The 19802-nt window shown below is 46.3% G+C and overlaps 1 protein-coding gene across 1 annotated transcript in view; it reads left to right on the top strand.

Annotated features, from left to right (window-relative positions):
* The first annotated feature begins 532 nt into the window (after positions 1–532).
* The window catches only part of LOC144501870 (carboxypeptidase D-like), a 181707-nt gene continuing 162437 nt past the window's right edge, over positions 533–19802 (top strand). The window contains exon 1 of the mRNA XM_078225914.1: positions 533–559. The gene's annotated coding sequence lies outside the window, so the exon portion shown is untranslated. The remainder of the gene's footprint in view (positions 560–19802) is intronic.

Below are 19802 nucleotides of genomic sequence, written 5' to 3'. Positions count from 1 at the left end.
GTCCACCTGGGCCCTATCCCCATAACCCCAGGGATTTACCCTGCTAATTCCCCCTGACACCAAGGGGCAATTTAGCTTAACCAATCCACCTCACCCGCACATCTTTGGAGTGTGGGAGGAAACCGGAGCACCCGGAGAAAACCCACGCAGACACGGGGAGAACGTGCAGACTCCACACAGACAGTGACCCGAGGCTGGAATCGAACCCGGGTCCCTGGCGCTGTGAGGCAGCTGTGCTAACCACTGTGCCATCGTGCCACTCAACATCATTCCATATCAATGCTTTAAGTGTATATTTTCTAAGTTTAAAGCTGTATTAATGATAAATATTTTTTTGCAGAAGCCCGCAGTTGTTTGGTGTGAAGGCGAAGGTTGCGTTCTGACATGGGTCTCTCTTGGATGCTGTGCTCCTGTTCAGTCCTTGCCTTGTTCCTGGGTTCCTACACTGCCCTGGATTTCACCTACCACAATGCTCACCAGCTGCAGAGCTTCCTTCAGGAGATCAGAACCAATCACTCAGCCATCACCCATCTGTACAGTATTGGAAAGTCAATAGATGGTAAGGCTTCAGAAGAACAAATTGCAACTCAACAGTGTATTCCGCATTGTATATTAGATACTTCAGGCCTAAATCAGACCTATGTGTACTGGAGCTTAAAAGCAAGACTTAAGATTATTGAGAAACTTAGGATATTTAGCAAGGGGTCTGTAGATACATTCAAAGAGGCAAAAGGCAAAGGAAAAGGGTCGCATTTATATAGCACCTGTCACAACCGCCAGATGGGGCAGCACGGTGGCACAGTGGTTAGCACTGCTGCCTCACAGCGCCAGGGACCCAGGTTTGACTCCCGGCTTGGGTCACTGCCTGTGCAGAGTTTGCATGTTCTCCCCGTGTCTGCGTGGGTTTCCTCCGGGTGCTCCAATTTCCTTCCGCTGTCCAAAAGACATGCTGGTTAGGGTGCATTGGCCGTGCTAAATTCTCCCTCAGTGTACCCGAACAGATGCCGGAGGTGGTGACTAGGGGATTTTCACAGTAACTTCATTGCAGTGTTAATGTGAGCCTACTTGTGACACTAATAAATACACCTTAAGGTATCATAGAATCCCTACAGTGCAGAAGGAGGCCATTCGGTCCATCAAGTCTGCACCGATAACAATCCCACCCAGGCCCTATCCCCTTAACCCACATATTTACCCTTCTAATCCCCCTGACTCTAAGGGGCACTTTTAGCATGGCCAATCCACCGAACCCACACATTTTTTGGACTGTGAGAGGAAATCGGAGCACCCGGAGGAAACCCACGCAGAGACGGGGAGGACATGCAAACTCCACACAGCCAGTGACCCAAGCCGGGAATTGAACCCGGGTCCCTGGAACTGTGAGGCAGCAGTGCTAACCACTGTGTCACTGTGCTGCCCCTGCATGTACTTCTGAAGTGTGATCACGGTTGTAATGCAGGAAACGCAGCAGCCAGTTGCACAGCAAGAACCCACAAGCAGTAATGTCCAGATAAACCCAAGAACAGGATAAAGGACAAACAGAAAGGAACTTTTTCCTTGAGCAGAAAAGTGTTCAAGTGTTTTTTTTGAGGATTAGATGTCTACCTGTTGAGGAGAGATGTAAAGCCAGCTGCCAAATCATTGTCACCTATTTTACACAGTCACACAAACAAAAACACCATGCGTTTATGCAGCAGATTGAACCAAGTTAAACATTCCCAGGAGCATAACCAAACAAAATTTAACACCCAGCCACCTCTGGAGTTGCAAGGACAGGTGACCTGAATGCTTAGTCAAGGAGTGACGGGTTGTCTTAAAAGAATGATGTGGAGTTGCCGGCGTTGGACTGGGGTGGGCACAGTAAGAAGTCTCACAACACCAGGTTAAAGTCCAACCGGTTTATTTGGTATCACGAGCTTTCGGAGTGCTGCTCCTTCATCAGGTGAGTGGGAGTTGGGTTCACAAGCAGGGCATATATAGACACAAACTCAATCTCACTATCTGTCCTGGCTTGAGGCAATTCACACCTCTTTAACCTGTAATTAAACCTCTCTCCACTTGCATTTTCTGTACCTGTAAAGACGTGATTACCTGTTAAGATTCGCATTCCATCCATTATCTTGTAATTGAGTTTGTGTCTATATATGCCCTGTTTGTGAACCCAACTCCCATTCACCTGATGAAGGAATAGCGCTCCGAAAGCTCGTGCTACCAAATAAACCTGTTGGACTTTAACCTGGCGTTGTGAGACTTCTTACTGGGTCTTAAAGGAAGAGAGGGAGAGAGATAGGTAGGGTTTAGGGAGAGATATAGGTAGGGTTTAGGGAGAGAGGTAGGGTTTAGGGAGGTAATTCCAGAGCTGAGAATCTGTGTGGATACCTGCTTTATCCAGAATGAAATAAAATTGAGATTGCAAAGCCGGCTGAGTGTCACAATTACTCTCCCCTCCTGTGCTAGGCAATGTAGGCAGCAATCTCTTCATTTTAGTTAGACTTCGTCAGGTTAGCCAGCTGTCAGAGGAGCAGCAAGCAAACATTGTGTGCTAGGAGGCTGCAACACAAGCTCACACCTGTTTGAAAATCTCACTGAAGGTAAGCCCCCTCAGCCCCCTCAGGTACGCACTGGCTCTGAAGTAAATTGCAGTCTGAGTGCCTCGAGGTTCCCTGCATATCAATTGCTAAAGGGTCCAACCTTCCGAAACAGAAAGAAATACAGAGGTTATGACGAACAAAGGGCAGCATTTGTTTATATTACCGAGGCTCCAGCTTCAGACAAACGTACTAAAGATTGCTTGCTTTGTCTAGTGGTATCTATGGAAAGTCAATTTAAACAGCGCTCAGGATAGGTCTCTGCAATATTAAGATTCCACAGAAGTTTAAACACAAGGAAGCAGTAAGGCAGCAGAGGCTGTGTTTGGAAAGGACCTAGCGAGCTGTTAGATTTAACACGTGGATCTGAGAATGTTAAAAATAGCCACTTTCCCAGATAATCACTCATTAACATGTTCATACTGGCTGAGAGTTCGGCAATCAGCTCCAATGCTCCCTCCATCACCGACATCTTCCAAGATTGATTTGACTTAATCAGAATGCTAATTTACATATTTGCCTCCTGTAATACTCATTAACAATGGCATCGGAAAGACTGGGCCTCCTCTGGGACACAGCAAGCTCCGATGCCGGTTCGCACTGAACATCTGCCTTATGCAGCCCCTTTTGCGAATGGTCCATCTTTGTCCCTGGCTCCACCACGGCCTGCACAGTGTGTACAACAAGCAGATCTGACGGGCAAGGACACCTGCAGGAGCGAAATGCCATCTGACTGAGGCTGTCGTGTGCATAAGAGGGACTTTAATACCAATCCCAAAGCTTTTCAATGGCAGTGTAAGAACATTCATCAGATTAAACAGAATGCTTTAGTGCATTTTAACCCTTCAGTGGAGGAAATTTTAGTCTGCGTGGAGCCTGCAGCCAGTTTCCTGTTCTGTCGTTCTGCTGCCAAAGCAAACGGTACTATTACAGTCATCAAAGTGCCCCAGGTGAGGAATAACTTCACTGTTGCTACATTATTCAGAACTAGAATTAAAAGACTTCTTATCGCTTCCTTCTGCTTGATCATTTTTTAAATCTTTTCTTCCCTCCTCGCCGTTTTTATCATTTTAATAGTTATGTCCAAGCTGCATACTGTATTCTGTCTGATCTACAGCCTAATTAAAACAATTAAAAGCTTTTCACTTTATTTCGTTCCTCTGTTTTCGGAGGTGAACCCACTTTGAAAACCTTTACCATAGAACTTGATGTGGAGATGCCGGCGTTGGACTGGGGTGGGCACAGTAAGAAGTCTCACAACACCAGGTTAAAGTCCAACAGGTTTATTTGGAATCACGAGCTTTCGGAGCGCTGCTCCTACATCAGGTGAGTGGGGCAGTAGGTTTCACAAACACAACATATATAGGCAAAGACTCAATTGCAAGATAATGGTTGGAATGCGAGTCTTTACAGGTAATCAAGTCTTTACAGGTACAGACAGTGCGAGTGGAGAGAGGGATAATCACAGGGTAAAGAGGTGTCAATTGTCTCAAGCCAGGACAGTTAGTAGGATTTTGCAAGCCCAGGCTTTCATAGAACGGCATAGAACACAAAGCAAGAAACAGGGCCAGAATTCTCCGGCTGTTCACGCCAGTGGGATTCTACAGTCCTGCCGGCAGCGCACCCCGCCCGTGGGTTTCCCGCTGGCGTGGGGTGACGTCAATAGTTGTTTGCTTGCGGCGGGACTGGGGAATCCCGCTGCAAGCAAACAACACACCACCTCCATACCACCAGTGGGAAACAGGCGGCTGGGAGGCTGGAGAATCTTACCCCAGATTCTTCAGCCCAATACCACCCTTGCTGGTGTTTCTACTACCCACCAGACTCCTCCTACCCCTCTTCAGCTGACTTTATTGACATCAATTTCTATTCCTTTCTCCCCCACGTTTTTATACAGCTTCCCTTAAATGCATCTATGCTAGTTGCCTCAACTGCTCCTTGTGGTAGCATGTCCCACATCCTAATCACTCTTTGGGGAAAATAGTTTCTCTGGAACTCCCTTTTTGCATTTATTAGTGACAATCTTTGACCTCTGACTGGCTGCACAATCAAAGCATCACAAGTCTGATGGTCAGTATGTTCATCCTGTAAGCTTGAGCAGGTGAACCTTTGGTTCTTTGGAGTTCAGTGACAGGGTAGTGGTGCCTATCCTGCTGCCCATAGCTTGATCATTTCGGCACCGCTGCTCATCCATTGGTATGCAAAGAGTTATTTTATATTTTTATTAATTTCACAAGTAGGCTTACATTAACACTGCAATGAAGTTACTGTGAAAATCCCCTAGTCGCCACACTCCAGCGCCTGTTCGGGTTACACTGAGGGAGAATTTAGTATGGCCAATGCACCTACCCAGCACGTCTTTCGGATCTTTCAGGTCTCAGTGAGCTGAAGCATGCCTAAAGCTCCAACCTGTGCTGAATCTCTCCTGCAATTTTTGTATGTTTCCAGCCATAGAATCATAGAATCCCTACAGTACGGAGGAGGCCATTCGGCCCATTGAGCCTGCACCGACAACAATCCCACCCAGGCCTTATCCTCGTAACCCCACATATTTACCCTATTCATCTCTCTCACGCTAAGGGGCAATTTAGCGTGGCTAATCTACCTAACACACGCCTCTTTGGAACGTGGGAGGAAACCGGAGCATCCGGAGGAAACCCACACAGACACGGGGAGAACGTGCAATTCCACACAGACAGTGACCCGAGGATGGAATTGAACCTGGGTCCCTGGCGCTGTGAGGCAGGACTGCTAACCACTGTGTCACCGTGCTGCCCCTCAACTTTCAGGAGCTGCTGTTTTTGTCAGGGGAGATCAATGCAAACCGTAAGATACAATTTACAACCCAGCTGGCGTAAATTGAATTTGGACTGAGGAACTGCACTGAAGGCTGCAGTGAGGAAGTCAATTCAAGAAGGAAATATAGACTTTAACGATTGTGTTATAGACTCACTTTATTTAGTCTGATCTACATTTTGAACTGTAAAAGCCTAGAATAAGTATTGAGATTGCTCATCATTTTGCCTTTCCCCAAATTCCACTTTACACCTGGAAAGTAAGGGTAAAGCAAAGGAAAATATACAACGTCTAAAGAGAGAGCAAGCGACTGAGGTAAAGAGCACCAGGATTCTCACAACGTCAGAGTTAGCTATTGACATTCCAGCTATGTAGCATGAAGCAGCAGGAACACAGAGACTTACAGAACCAATGTCGATGGGGTATCTGCACCCTTTCATTAATACCAGTTAAAAGAACAAGCTCAGAAGATTTCTGAATCCAATTGTCAGGTATCTTAGGAGCCTTAATAGTGGTTATGCCTCTGGTAATGTTTCTGAAATCATCGGATAATTTATCAAAGTTGCCCGGGGGTGGGAGACAGACATTAGTGTCATTTATTTTCTTCTCTAGGCTGTGTCAGGAATAGAAGAAATGTGTAAAAATGTACTTCTCTCACAAAAGAGTTACATTAAATGGAGAACTAGATGCGGTCAGCAGTTAAAATTCACTGTGAGCGCATATATGTATGTCTGTATGCTTATTTGCAGGTACGTATGTATATACATATATATATATATAATATATATATATAATTATATCTGCTGGAATTTTCTGGCAGTTCACGCAGGTGGGATTTTCCAGCCCCGCGGCAGTGAACGGAGATTTGGCCGAGCGCCAAATTCTCTGTCCCCACTTGTAGTGACGTGAATGGCTGGAAAATCCCAGCCATTTATATATATATATTATACATGTGTGTGCACACGTCCATGTCTCTAGCAGTGTGTGTTTATGTGGGCATTTGTGTGCATGCATATATGTCTGTGTGTGCTGTACGTGTATATATGTATATGTGTGTGGGCTGTATGTGTATATATGTTTGCACATGCGTGTGGGCTGTATGTGTATATACGTTTGTATAGATGTGTGGGCTGTATGTGTATATATGTTTGCACATGGGTGTGGGCTGTATGTGTATATATGTATATGTGTGTGGGCTGTATGTGTATATATGTATATGTGTGTGGGCTGTATGTGTATATATGTTTGCACATGTGTGTGGGCTGTATGTGTATATATGTTTGTATATGTGTGTGGGCTGTATGTGCATATATGTTTGTATATGTGTGTGGGCTGTATGTGTATGTATGTTTGCACATGTGTGTGGGCTGTATGTGTATATATGTTTGTATATGTGTGTGGGCTGTATGTGCATATATGTTTGTATATGTGTGTGGGCTGTATGTGTATGTATGTTTGCACATGTGTGTGGGCTGTATGTGTATATATGTTTGTATAGATCCCTGAAGGTTGGGAATCAAGTAGATAGGGTTGTTAAGAAGGCATATGGTGTCTTGGCGTTTATTGGTAGGGGGATTGAATTTAGGAGTCGTGGCGTTATGTTGCAACTGTACACAACTCTGGTGCGGCCGCACTTGGAGTACTGTGTGCAGTTCTGGTCCCCACATTACAGGAAGGATGTGGAGGCTTTGGAGAGGGTGCAGAGGAGGTTTACCAGGATGTTGCCTGGTATGGAGGGGAGATCCTATGAGGAGAGGCTGAGGGATTTGGGATTGTTTTCGCTGGAAAGGCGGCGGCTAAGAGGGGATCTTATTGAAACATATAAGATGATTAGAGGTTTAGATAGGGTGGATAGTGATAGCCTTTTTCCTCTGATGGAGAAATCCAGCACGAGGGGGCATGGCTTTAAATTGAGGGGGGGTAGTTATAGAACCGATGTCAGGGGTAGGTTCTTTACCCAGAGGGTGGTGAGGGATTGGAATGCCCTGCCAGCATCAGTAGTAAATGCGCCTAGTTTGGGGGCGTTTAAGAGATCCGTAGATAGGTTCATGGACGAAAAGAAATTGGTTTAGGTTGGAGGGTCACAGTTTTTTTTTAACTGGTCGGTGCAACATCGTGGGCCGAAGGGCCTGTTCTGCGCTGTAATGTTCTATGTTCTATGTTCTATGTTCTATATGTGTGTGGGCTGTATGTGCATATATGTTTGTATATGTGTGTGGGCTGTATGTGTATATATGTTTGTATAGATGTGTGGGCTGTATGTGCATATATGTTTGTATATGTGTGTGGGCTGTATGTGTATATATGTTTGTATAGATGTGTGGGCTGTATGTGCATATATGTTTGTATATGTGTGTGGGCTGTATGTGTATATATGCTTATATATGGACTCTGTGGATGGGATTTTATAGCCTTGCTTAACCCCAAAACCATAAAATTCCCCCCGAGGTCAACAGATCTTCCCATTGTCCCCCCCCCCCCCCCGTCCCCCCCCCCCCCCCCGCCCGCTGCGATTCCCGTGGCGGGCGGGGCTGTAAAATTTCAGCCTGTGTGTCTATGTGCATATGCATCTCTGGGTGCACGCGTTAATGTGGGCATTTGTGTGTGTAAGTATATCTGTGCCTATATACATATGTTACATATGTGGGTGTGGTGTGTGTATATGTGTCTATACACACACATGTATAATGCATATCTGTAGATATATATCTATGCGTGCACGCACATGCATGTCTCCGGGTGTACCTATTTTAGGGAGAATTTGTGAGGTCAACTATTTGGAGGAATCTGAGCTAAAAATGATGTGAAAGGTGTCGTCTCCCTCTTTTATTTCATAGGTCTCACCTGAGCGAGGCACAACTCACAACTGACCTGTCAAACTTCTAAAATTACACATACAAACCTGCACATGTACATCTAGATCCCCGACTGTTTCAAGTTTACCCTCTTCTCCAAATTAAAAATGGCTTTCCAAACACTTTTTTTCAATCAGTGTCCCTTTAATTAGCCCGGACTGCCAGAGCAACATGTTGAATAATTTATTGTACAGCATATGTTCCGGGCTTCCTGTTTTCAATCTTTCTGAACTCCCCACCAGGAAAAAAAATATTCAAGGTAAATTAATAATGCTCATTTCATTTGATACCGCGCTTTCCCCTAATTCTACATTATGGGAGACAGCGTTCAAAATCTGCAGTAAAATCATCGGCTAATCTCGAGTAGGGAACATTGAGCATGTTGTAAGCATCAGCAGGGGTCTCTTAATATTTGCGGGCAATGTCCCAGTAAAACAAATCTCTCCCTTTTCCTCTCATTTAAATTTTGGGCCCAGCGGCTTTACTTTCAGGGATAAATGGGGGAAGCAAGGGTGATCAGAGCTAACTGATGCAGCTTCCGAATCCATCTAACCCAGTGGACTAATGAAGAATGTCACTTTCAGTAACAAGCGAATATGCTATTACGCATTCTGTATCCCTGAGATTTATTTTAGGATAAATCTGCCTCATATAAGGTCAAGGTTGCTGAATCATTTCAGTTGCTGAACCTTTCAACAGAGAACAACTTGAGCAGAGATTCAAAATCAGGAATTACGGCATGAAATTAGGCCATTCAGCCCATCTAACACCTCTGACACCTTTGCAGCTGCAGTTATCCATTCTGATCCCATCTCTTTACTCCGTGCCTGCATCTGCTTGTTTTCTTTCCAAATCTCTTTTGAATTATGTTTAGTCTCTGCCTCAATTAGGGGAGGCGATGGCCTAGTGGTATTATCACTAGACTTATTAATCCAGAAACTCAGCTAACGTTCTGGGGACCCGGGGTCAAATCCCGCCAAGGCAGCTGGTGAAATTTAAACTCAATAAAAAGATATCTGGAGTTAAGAATCTACTGATGACCATAAAACCGTTGTCAATTGTCGGAAAAACCCATCTGATTCACTAATGTCCTTTAGGGAAGGACATCTGCCGTCCTTACCTGGGTCTGGCCTACATGTGACTCCAGAGCCACAGCATGGTTGACTCTCAACTGCCCTTGGGCAACTAATGGGCGATAAATGCTGGCCAGCCAGCGACACCCATGTCCCACAAATGAATTTAAAAAAATAAAGACTTGTGATAGTGCAGTCTGTGTTCCAAGAAGGATCCAAGAAAATTCTAACATCCCTTCCATACTCTTCTGACGATGACTCTCGGTTTATGCCTCCCTTGCCACTGATTTGTCGACTAAGCTTCCATTGTTTTTCCTTTAAAACCATTCTTTATTTTGAAAACCTGAAACTTTCAGTACATTCGCAGTGAATGTAATCACGGTCAGCTTGATCTCCTGGACTGGTTTTGACCACCTGACGGGGTTGAAGAGGGTTGACTATGTTTTCTTACATGGCTGCAGCTCATAGAATCATAGAGTCATTGGGAAGGAAGACAAGTGGGCGGAACTGGAAAATTCGCTTCATAAAGTTATACAGTGCAGAAAAAGCCCTTCAACCCATCATGTCGGCAGTGACAATATCTACCACTAGAGGCGCACTAATCCCATTTTCCTGCACTTGTCTCATATCCTTGAATATTATGATATTTCAAGTGCTCATCCAAATATTTTTGTAAGTCTTTTGGCCTCAACTACCTTCCCATGCAGTAAAAATGTTCTTTCTCAAATCCCCTCTGAATTTCCAGCCCCTTACCCTCAAACTTTCAAAGTTTATTTATTCGTGTCACAAGGCTTACATTAACACTGCAATGAAGTTACTGTGAAAATCCCCTAGTCGCCACACTCCAGCGCCTGCTTGGGTACACTGAGGGAGAATTTAGCATGGCCAATGCGCCTAACCAGTGTGTTTTTTGGACTGTGGGAGGAAACCAGAGCACCCGGCGGAAACCCACGCAGACACGGGGAGAACATGCAAACTCCTCGCAGACAGTGACCCGACGCCAGAATCGAACCTGGGTCCCCGGCGCTGTGAGACAGCAGTGCTAACCACTGTGCCACCGTGCCGCCTAAAACTAATACCATACCCTAAAACAATGCCCCCTGCCCCCCCTCCCCCCCAGTGATTGACCATGGGGAACAGCTGTTCCCTACTCACCCTGTCCATACCCCTGGTGCTGGCACTGGTTGGAACGGGTGTTGAGGAGAGGCGGTGGTGTGATGTGGTCGGGGAGGTGAGGAGCTCATGGTGGTATGGTGGAGACATATGGTGAGGGAAGTGTGTATGGGGTGGGGGGAAGATGTGGCTGTAGAGGTTTCTCACCTTGACGCTGCAGGTATCACGAGTATGAGGCAGGCTTGATGACCATCCCCTGTAGACATTTTAGTTTGTTGGTATTTTAACATTACAAATGCTGAGAGGTGTGGATAAAGTACATGTTGGTGGACTCCTTAACTTGGCACTGTGAGCGGAGGACTGGAGAATCCAAACGTGAAAAGAATAAGGCTCAGGGGAGACTTGAGATAAGAAGGAAAGCTTTTGATAAGATACAATAGATTGGGAATTCCCAGGGTTTGCCAGTTCAGAGGTTAGAGAGGAATTTCTGAAATAGAGGTTCCCCAATTTAAAAAAAAATCTTTCATGGGATGTGGGTATCACTGGCTGGGTCAGCATTTGTTACCCCATCCTTAATTGTCCTTGAACTGAGTGGCTTGCTTGGCCGTTTCAGGGAGCAGTTAAGATACAACCACATTGTTGTGGGTCTGGAGTTACATGTGGACCAGACTGGTTAAGGTTGGCAGATTTGCTAGCGAACCAGATGGGTTTTTACGACAATTAATAACGGTTTCCTGGTCACCACCTGCCAAGGCTAGCTTTTAATTCCAAATTTTATTAATTAAATTTAAACTCCAGCAGCTGCCGTGGCGGGATTTGAACTCATGTCCCAAGGTATCAGGCTGGGCCTCTGGATTACTAGTCTAATGACATTGCCACCGCGCCACTACTTCCCTTTATGGTGTATGGGTCTCTGTGTTCTTTTCGTTTATCCCATGGGATGGTAGGGTGAAGATACGGGGAGTGAGTTGAGGAAATAAGGGTGGCACGTTGACACAGTGATTAGCACAGCTGCCTCACAGCGCCGGGGAGCTGGGTTCGATTCGCACCTTGGGTCACTGTCTTTGTGGAATCTGCACGTTCTCCCCGTGTCTGCATGGGTTTCCTCCGGGTGCTCCGGTTTCCTCCCACATTCCAAAGATGTGCGGTTTGGGTTGATTGGTCATGCTAAATTGCCCCTTAGTGTCAGTGGGATTAAATACGTGGGGTTATGGGGAGAGGGCCTGGGTGGGATTGTTGTCGGTGCAGGCTCGATGGGCCGATTGGCCTCCTTCTGCACTGCAGGGATTCTATGATTCTATGATAAGTTGTGCGTGGAAGGGTCTGGTGACACTGTCCGTACTCTGAGGATTAATAACATAACACGTAGGAGCGAGTCTTCAGATCCTGCCTCCCAAGGGAATCTACTTTCTCAGAAGACTAAGGAAATTTGGCATGTCAGCTACGACTCTCACCAGCTTTTACAGATGCACCATAGAAAGCATCTTTCTGGTTGTATCACAGCTTGGAATGGCTCCTGCTCTGCCCAAGACCGCAAGGAACGACAAAAGGTCGTGAATGTAGCCCAATCCATCACACAAACCAGCCTCCCATCCATTGACTTTGTCTACACTTCCCGCTGCCTCGGCAAAGCGGCCAGCATAATTAAGGACCCCACGCACCCCGGACATTCTCTCTTCCACCTTCTTCCGTCGGGAAAAAGATACAAAAGTCTGAGGTCACGGACCAACCGACTCAAGAACAGTTTCTTCCCTGCTGCTGTCAGACTTTTGAATGGACTTGCCTTGCATTAAGTTGATCTTTCTCTACACCCTAGCTATGACTGTAACACTACATTCTGCACTCTCTCGTTTCCTTCTCTATGAACGGTATGCTTTGTCTGTATAGCACGCAAGAAACAATACTTTTCACTCTATGTTAATACATGTGACAATAATAAATCAAATCAAATCAAATCAAAATCAGCGAGGGTGGTACAGACAATTCCACGGAGCATTGAGAGGCCCATTGACTTCGGGCAGGGATTTCCAGTCCCAGGGTGGGCACGACTGGAAAATGATTCAGAGAGTGCATGAGCAAGGGAGTGAAGATAACACTACCAATCAACGGTTACACAGAGAAGTGGATCAGTATTTAATCAGCTTGAGTTCTGAGTTCAAAGAATTGAAGGAGTTCAGATTCAGTTCATGATGCACCACATGGCAAGCTCAAGAGGCTGAGTAGCAGTGAAATGCAAAGCTAGCTCGTATGTGTCTCTCACAGATGAATTATTTTATGCTTTATCTGGTTGCTTGTGCAAGCCATGCAGGGGAGACCGGTTTACCTACAGGGTTATGGTGGGGGTGGGTGTAGAATAGGAATTTGCAAGGATGTAATTTTAGAAGTACTCACTGCTGAGAACAAACACCTTTACAATCGCAGAGGTGGTGTTGAGACCTTGGAGTGAATGTTGTGTGCACTTGAGGCACATATGCATGGGAAAGGATTAGAGGGATATGGGCCAAACGCGGGCAATTGGGACTAGTTGGTAGGGCACCATAGTCGGCATGGACTGGTTGGGCCGAAGGGCCTGTTTCCCTGCTGTATTGCTCTATGACTTTATGGGCGGAATTCTCCTATCCCGTCTGCCACAGGAATTGTAGCGGGCGGGACACGGACAATGCAAAGCTCCATTGACCTTGGGCAGGACTTTCCGGTCTTGGGGCGAGTGCAACCAGAAGATCCCTCCCTATGACTCTATACGTGGGACAGCCAGAGCTACTGGGATATAAATACCGCAGGAAAGAAGACAAGTGGTTCAGGATGCACAATGTAGATGTATCTTTAAATGGATATTGTGCTTGGCTTCCCTTTAACAGGTATAAGAAAGTGTAGGACTAGTCAGAAAATTATGATCTGGGGGTGAAGTAATCCTGCAGTGAACCCAGAGCTCTGTGGTGGAAAATCACTGATCTAATGAGAAATTTAATTTTGATTTTAATTCAGTCAACATTTTGCTCAATTATTCTTCCTCATTTTCAGTCAGTGAAAAGAATGTTTGCTGATCAAGAACAGACTGTGCTTAAGTAACATCGAGAGGGAATAGCCAAAGCTTAAAGTTTATTTATTAGTGTCACAAGTAGGCTTACATTAACACTGCAATGAAGTTACTGTGAAAATCCCTCAGTCGCCACACTCCAGTGCCTATTCGGGTACACTGTGGGAGAATTTAGCACGGCCAATGCACCCTAACCAGCACGTCTTTCAGACTGTGGGAGGAAACCGGAGCACCCGGAGGAAACCCACACAGACACGGGGAGAACATGCAGACTCCGCACAGACAGTGACCCAAGCCGGGAATCGAACCCAGGTCCCTGGTGCTGTGAGGCAGCAGTGCTAACCACTGTGCCACCCGCAAATGTTTAGTACGCTAGGATTCTGACAAATAGGAGCACATGAGGAATGAGTTGTAGATTGCAATTCTGTCCAATAGAAATGAATGAGAAGCAGTTTGGACCATTGATCATCCAGGATATCAATGGACCAATCCATTCTCTACAAGGGCAGATTTCAGAGAGTTCATGATTACCTGGCAGATTACTGAGAAGGCAAGAATTCATTTCACAAACGAGCTTACGAATAATTGGATTGTTTAATTCAGTGACATGTAAATAAATAGAATTGTTAAGTATGCTGACTTCAACTGGAAGTTCAGTTGCTGACATTTCAGTATTATAATGCATTCTTTATGGAACTTGGTACAATCTGTCTTCTGAATCGCAATTGGAAAGACATTCCCAGTGTTGTGGGTGGACGCCTAAACCTTTGTATTCAGCAACTTTATTATATTTCTACATTACAGCCGAGACTTCAAATCAAAATGTACTTCATTGGCTGCAAAACGCATTGGGATCTCCTGGGGTCATGAAAGGTGCTATGTCAATGCAGGTCTTTCTTTTCTTTCTAAATAAAGGGGAGGTGGCATGGCCTGGGACTGGGTAACGACAAATATACAACAGGAAGGATCATATGGACTTGAAACGTTGGGCGAAACCCGACTGGCCGTTCACACCACACTCCCGCTGTAGTGAGGTCGGAGAATTTGGTGGCCAGCCAAACCTCTGTTCACTGCGGCGGGTTTGGAAAATCCCGCCAGCATGAACGGTGGTAGCATTCCGGCCGTTAACTCTGTTTTTCTCCCTCCACCGACGCTGCCAGACCTGCTGAGTTTCTCCAGCATTTTCTGTTTTTCTTCATCCTTTGCCCGCTGAGGGCACTTTTCTTCAAAGCCAAGATTATTGTATTGAAGGCATTAAACGGGGCCTTAAAATTAGGCAGATGAAATGGCGAGCCATTCTCGAATGGCATTTATTACTTTGCTGGTCGTTTGGACCGGGATTTTCCGCTCCTGTTTTCATCGGGCTGGTTTCGGCGACGGGAGTGGAAAATCTTGTGAGAAGCCTCAAATCACGCTGACGTAACGTGTGACATTATTGTCCCTTCTCCCTCCCCTTCTGTGATGTAGTGTGTTTCATTTGAATAAACTATAATCTCATTATTAGGTCTCAATGCCTGGATCATCCCTGCCGCCCCCACTTTAAGAAAGCCCACTCACATTGACATGGGGGAAGAATGGCGTGGATCATAGTAGTCTCACAACACCAGGTTAAAGTCCAACAGGTTTATTTGGAATCATGAGCTTTCAGAGCGCCGCTCCTTCATCAGGTGAGTGACTCACCTGAGGAAGCAGCAGCGCTCCAAAACCTCGTGATTCCAAATAAACCTGTTGGACTTTAACCTGGTGTTGTGAGACTTCTTACTGTGCCCACCCCAGTCCCACGCCGGCATCTCCGCATCATGTGAATCATAGAATCATAAAATCCCTACAGTGCAGAAGAGACCATGTGACCCATCGGGTCTGCACTGACTCTCTGACTCTCTCTTACCCAGACCCTCCCCCCCCCCCCCCCCCCACCCGCCCTATCCCTGTAACCTCACATATTTCCCGTGGCTAATCCACCTTACCTACACATCTTGGGACACTGAAGGACAATTTAGCATGGCCAATCCACCTAACCTACACATCTTTGGAGTGTGGGTGGAAACCGGTGCACCCGGAGGAAACTCACGCAGACACGGGGAGAATGTGCAAACTCCACACAGACAGTCACCTGTGATTGGAATTGAACCCAGGTCCCTGGAGCTGTGAGTCAGCAGTGTTAACCACTGTGCTGCCCGCTGGTCTCCCAAGGCATGCAGCTGGCAACAGGACCTCCCAGAGGTGCTCAGGTGAGTGCTGGGGCAGTGCCTGGGAAGAGCTACAGGGTAGTGCCCAAACAGTGCCAGGATAGTGCCTGCGGGCCGTACCAGGTAGTGTGCTGGTGTGTCCTTTAAAATGGTGCCTGATCTTTGCGGGACTACTTTCTGGCAGAGCAGGCTCAATCATGGAATCATACAAACCACATAGGGTAGAAGGAGGCCATTCGGCCCATCAAGTCTGCACCGACCACAATCCCACCCAGGCCCTATTTCCCTAACCCCACATATTTGCCCTGCTAATCCCCCTGATACTAGGGTCAATTTAGCATGGCCAATCCACCTAACCCACACATCTTTGGAGTGTGGGAGGAAACCGGAGCACCCGGAGGAAACCCACGCAGACACGGGGAGAATGTGCAAACTCCACACAAACAGTGACCTAAGCTGGGAATTGAACCCAGGTCCCTGGCGCTGTGAGGCAGCAGTGCTAACCACTGCGCCACCGTGCTGTCCCAATCAGAGTCTCCCCGTCAGTGTTACATCGTGGGATCCGCCCGTCATGTTTTTCAGACTAAAGATGGGGACGATACGATGGAGAAAGCTGCTGTTGGCAGCTTCACCACTGCTTTTCCTGCCCGCTATCGACCTTTGCCGATATCTGGGAAAAGTCAGTCCTTGGGACTTGCTGTGTCTCCACAAAGAGACCCAACTGAACTGGTTAATCCATCAGGGATGGGGGAGAACATGCAAGGATGGAGTGAAAACAATTGGAAAGTAATTAATTTTCAGTGAATGGGAGTTTGAGATCACCTCGTAGCTTATTGAGAAAGAGAAAAAAAATAAGCTCACAGATGATTGTGCAGATAAATGGATTGTTTGATGAAGTGACATGTTTATAGATAGAATTAATGCCTGCTGGGCTGAAAAGTATTTCAAGTTACCCACTCTGTAGCATCATTCTTTATTTTCTACTCGCCTAAGTGAGCCTTTGTGAAGCATAATTTGGAGAAGAGATTCGATAGAGGTGTTTAAAATCATCAAGGGTAAAATCATCAATAAAGGGTTTCCAAGGACTGAAGGCTCAGGAGACACAGGGTCAAGATGATCAGCAAAAGAACCAGAGGTGACATGAGGAAAAGTATTTTCTTAATGAAACGAGTGATTAGGATTTAGAATGCACTGCCTGATAGGGTGGGTTGGGGTGGAGGGGGTGGGGGGGGGGGGCGGGTGGGTGGGGGGGGGGGGGGTGGAGGGGTGGTGTTGGTGGTAGGGAGGCAAGTTACAGTTCAAAAATAGCCTTTAAAGGGTAAATACTTAAAGGAGACAAATTGAAGGAAGATGGGGCTCGTGTTACTTTTTATTCATTCGTGGGACATGGGCATCGCTGGCTAGGTCAGCATTTATTGCCCATCCCTAGTTGCCCTTGAGAAGGTGGTGGTGAGCTGCCTTCTTGAATCGCTGCAGTCCACCTGCTGTGGGTTGACCCACAATGCCGTTCAAGAAATGCCAGGATTTTGACCCAGCAACTGCGAAGGAACGGCGATATATTTCCAACTCAGGATGGTGAGTGGCTTGGAGGGGAACTTGCAGGTGGTGGTGTTCCCATGTATCCGCTGCCCTTGTCCTTCTAGATGGAAGTGGTCGTGGGCTTGGGGAAGTCAGACTAATCAGGTTGCTTTTTAAAAGGGGCCGGCACAGATGAACCAAATGGTCTCCTTCTGTGCTGTATAATTCTATGATTTAAACGATTCTTATAGTCAGCACGGATTCGTGAAGGGCAAGTCGTGCCTCACAAATTTGATAGAATTTTTTGAGGAGGTAACTAAGTGTGTTGATGAAGGTAGGGCAGTTGATGTCATATACATGGATTTTAGTAAGGCGTTTGATAAGGTCCCCCATGGTCGGCTTATGATGAAAGTGAGGAGGTGTGGGATAGAGGGAAAGTTGGCCGATTGGATAGGTAACTGGCTGTCTGACCGAAGACAGAGGGTGGTGGTCGATGGAAAATTTTCGGATTGGAGGCAGGTTGCTAGCGGTGTGCCGCAGGGATCAGTGCTTGGTCCTCTGCTCTTTGTGATTTTTATTAATGACTTAGAGGAGGGGGCTGAAGGGTGGATCAGTAAATTTGCTGATGACACCAAGATTGGTGGAGTAGTGGATGAGGTGGAGGGCTGTTGTAGGCTGCAAAGAGACATAGATAGGATGCAAAGCTGGGCTGAAAAATGGCAAATGGAGTTTAACCCTGATAAATGTGAGGTGATTCATTTTGGTAGGACAAATTTAAATGTGGATTACAGGGTCAAAGGTAGGGTTCTGAAGACTGTGGAGGAACAGAGAGATCTTGGGGTCCATATCCACAGATCTCTAAAGGTTGCCAGTCAAGTGGATAGAGCTGTGAAGAAGGCCTATAGTGTGTTAGCTTTTATTAACAGGGGGTTGGAGTTTAAGAGCCGTGGGGTTATGCTGCAACTGTACAGGACCTTGGTGAGACCACATTTGGAATATTGTGTGCAGTTCTGGCCACCTCACTATAAGAAGGATGTGGAAGCGCTGGAAAGAGTGCAGAGGAGATTTACCAGGATGCTGCCTGGTTTGGAGGGTAGGTCATATGAGGAAAGGTTGAGGGAGCTAGGGCTGTTCTCTCTGGAGCGGAGGAGGCTGAGGGGAGACTTAATAGAGGTGTATAAAATGATGAAGGGGATAGATAGAGTGAACGTTCAAAGACTATTTCCTCGGGTGGATGGAGCTATTACAAGGGGGCATAACTATAGGGTTCGTGGTGGGAGATACAGGACGGATATCAGAGGTAGGTTCTTTACGCAGAGAGTGGTTGGGGTGTGGAATGGACTGCCTGCAGTGATAGTGGAGTCAGACACTTTAGAAACATTTAAGCGGTTATTGGATAGGCACATGGAGCACACCAGGATGATAGGGAGTGGGATAGCTTGATCTTGGTTTCAGATAAAGCTCGGCCTGTTCTGTGCTGTACTGTTCTATGTTCTAAATGTTAAATGAGTCATTTTGTCATGTAAAGGCGTTAAAATCAGAATCCAATACATTTTTGCTTGTGATATTATTATTGTTGGAGATGATTCAATTGCTTTTTTTGTGGGAAAGGTTTTCTCTCCTCCTCTGCTGACTTCTTTTAAGGAAGATGTCAAACAGGCCTCCAATGAACTTTACTGCAGCAACCTCACCAAATCCACTGCAGGAAAAGCTCTCAAACCTGTGACCTACACCAGCTCGAAGGTCAAGGACACCAGTCACAAGGGAACAACATTGCCTCCAAGCCACACACTATCCTGACTTGAATATATAATCGTTGTTCCTTCATTGTAGCTGGGTCTAAATCCTGGAGCCAGCTGGTAGCATTGTGGAGTGAGTACCTTCACCTTACAGACTGCATGGTTCAAGGAGGCAGCCCACCACCAGCATCTTAAGGGCAGCCAGAAACGGGCACTAAGTGCCAGCTTTGCCTGCCATGCACGCACTCCAAGAATTTTGAAAGAATGACCATTCTTCGCCTCGGGCCTACACAATGATTGTTTAACTGCAGCAGAGATTACTGCTGAGCTCAATCCTGATCTCATTGAATATTCATATGTGCACTTGAAAAAGAGTCCTTGGGTGAGAATCAGGAGTGAAACCTCTCGCTGTTCCCTTGTCCCAATTCCAAGAATGGTGACACTAACAGAAGCACATCAAATGCTCCAGCTGGGATCAGCTAGCTCAACAAAGATGGGGAATTGAACTGTTGTTTTAAGTTTTGGGTATCTTGTCACATAATCCAGGACAAAGCTTTCTGTTTTGTCGGCATCAAAACCATTACCTTAGACATTCACTGGGCGGTACGGTGGCACAGTGGTTAGCACTGCTACCCCACAGCGCCAGGGACCCGGGTTCGATTCCGGGTTTGGGTCACTGTCTGTGCAGAGTCTGCATGTTCTCCCTGTGTCTGCGTGGGTTTCCTCTGGGTGCCCCGGTTTCCTCCCACAGTCTGGAAGACGTACTTAGTTTAAGTGCATCGGCCGTGCTAAATTCTCCCTCAGTGTACCCAAACAGGCGCCGGAGTGTGGCGACTAGGGGATTTTCACAGTAACTTCATTGCAGTGTTAATGTAAGCCTACTTGTGACACTAA

Source organism: Mustelus asterias, chromosome 12, assembly GCF_964213995.1.
Source record: "Mustelus asterias chromosome 12, sMusAst1.hap1.1, whole genome shotgun sequence".
NCBI classification, from domain to species: domain Eukaryota; kingdom Metazoa; phylum Chordata; class Chondrichthyes; order Carcharhiniformes; family Triakidae; genus Mustelus; species Mustelus asterias.
The sequence above is the reverse complement of the archived record's forward strand: the minus strand, read 5'-3'. Positions and strand labels throughout refer to the sequence as shown.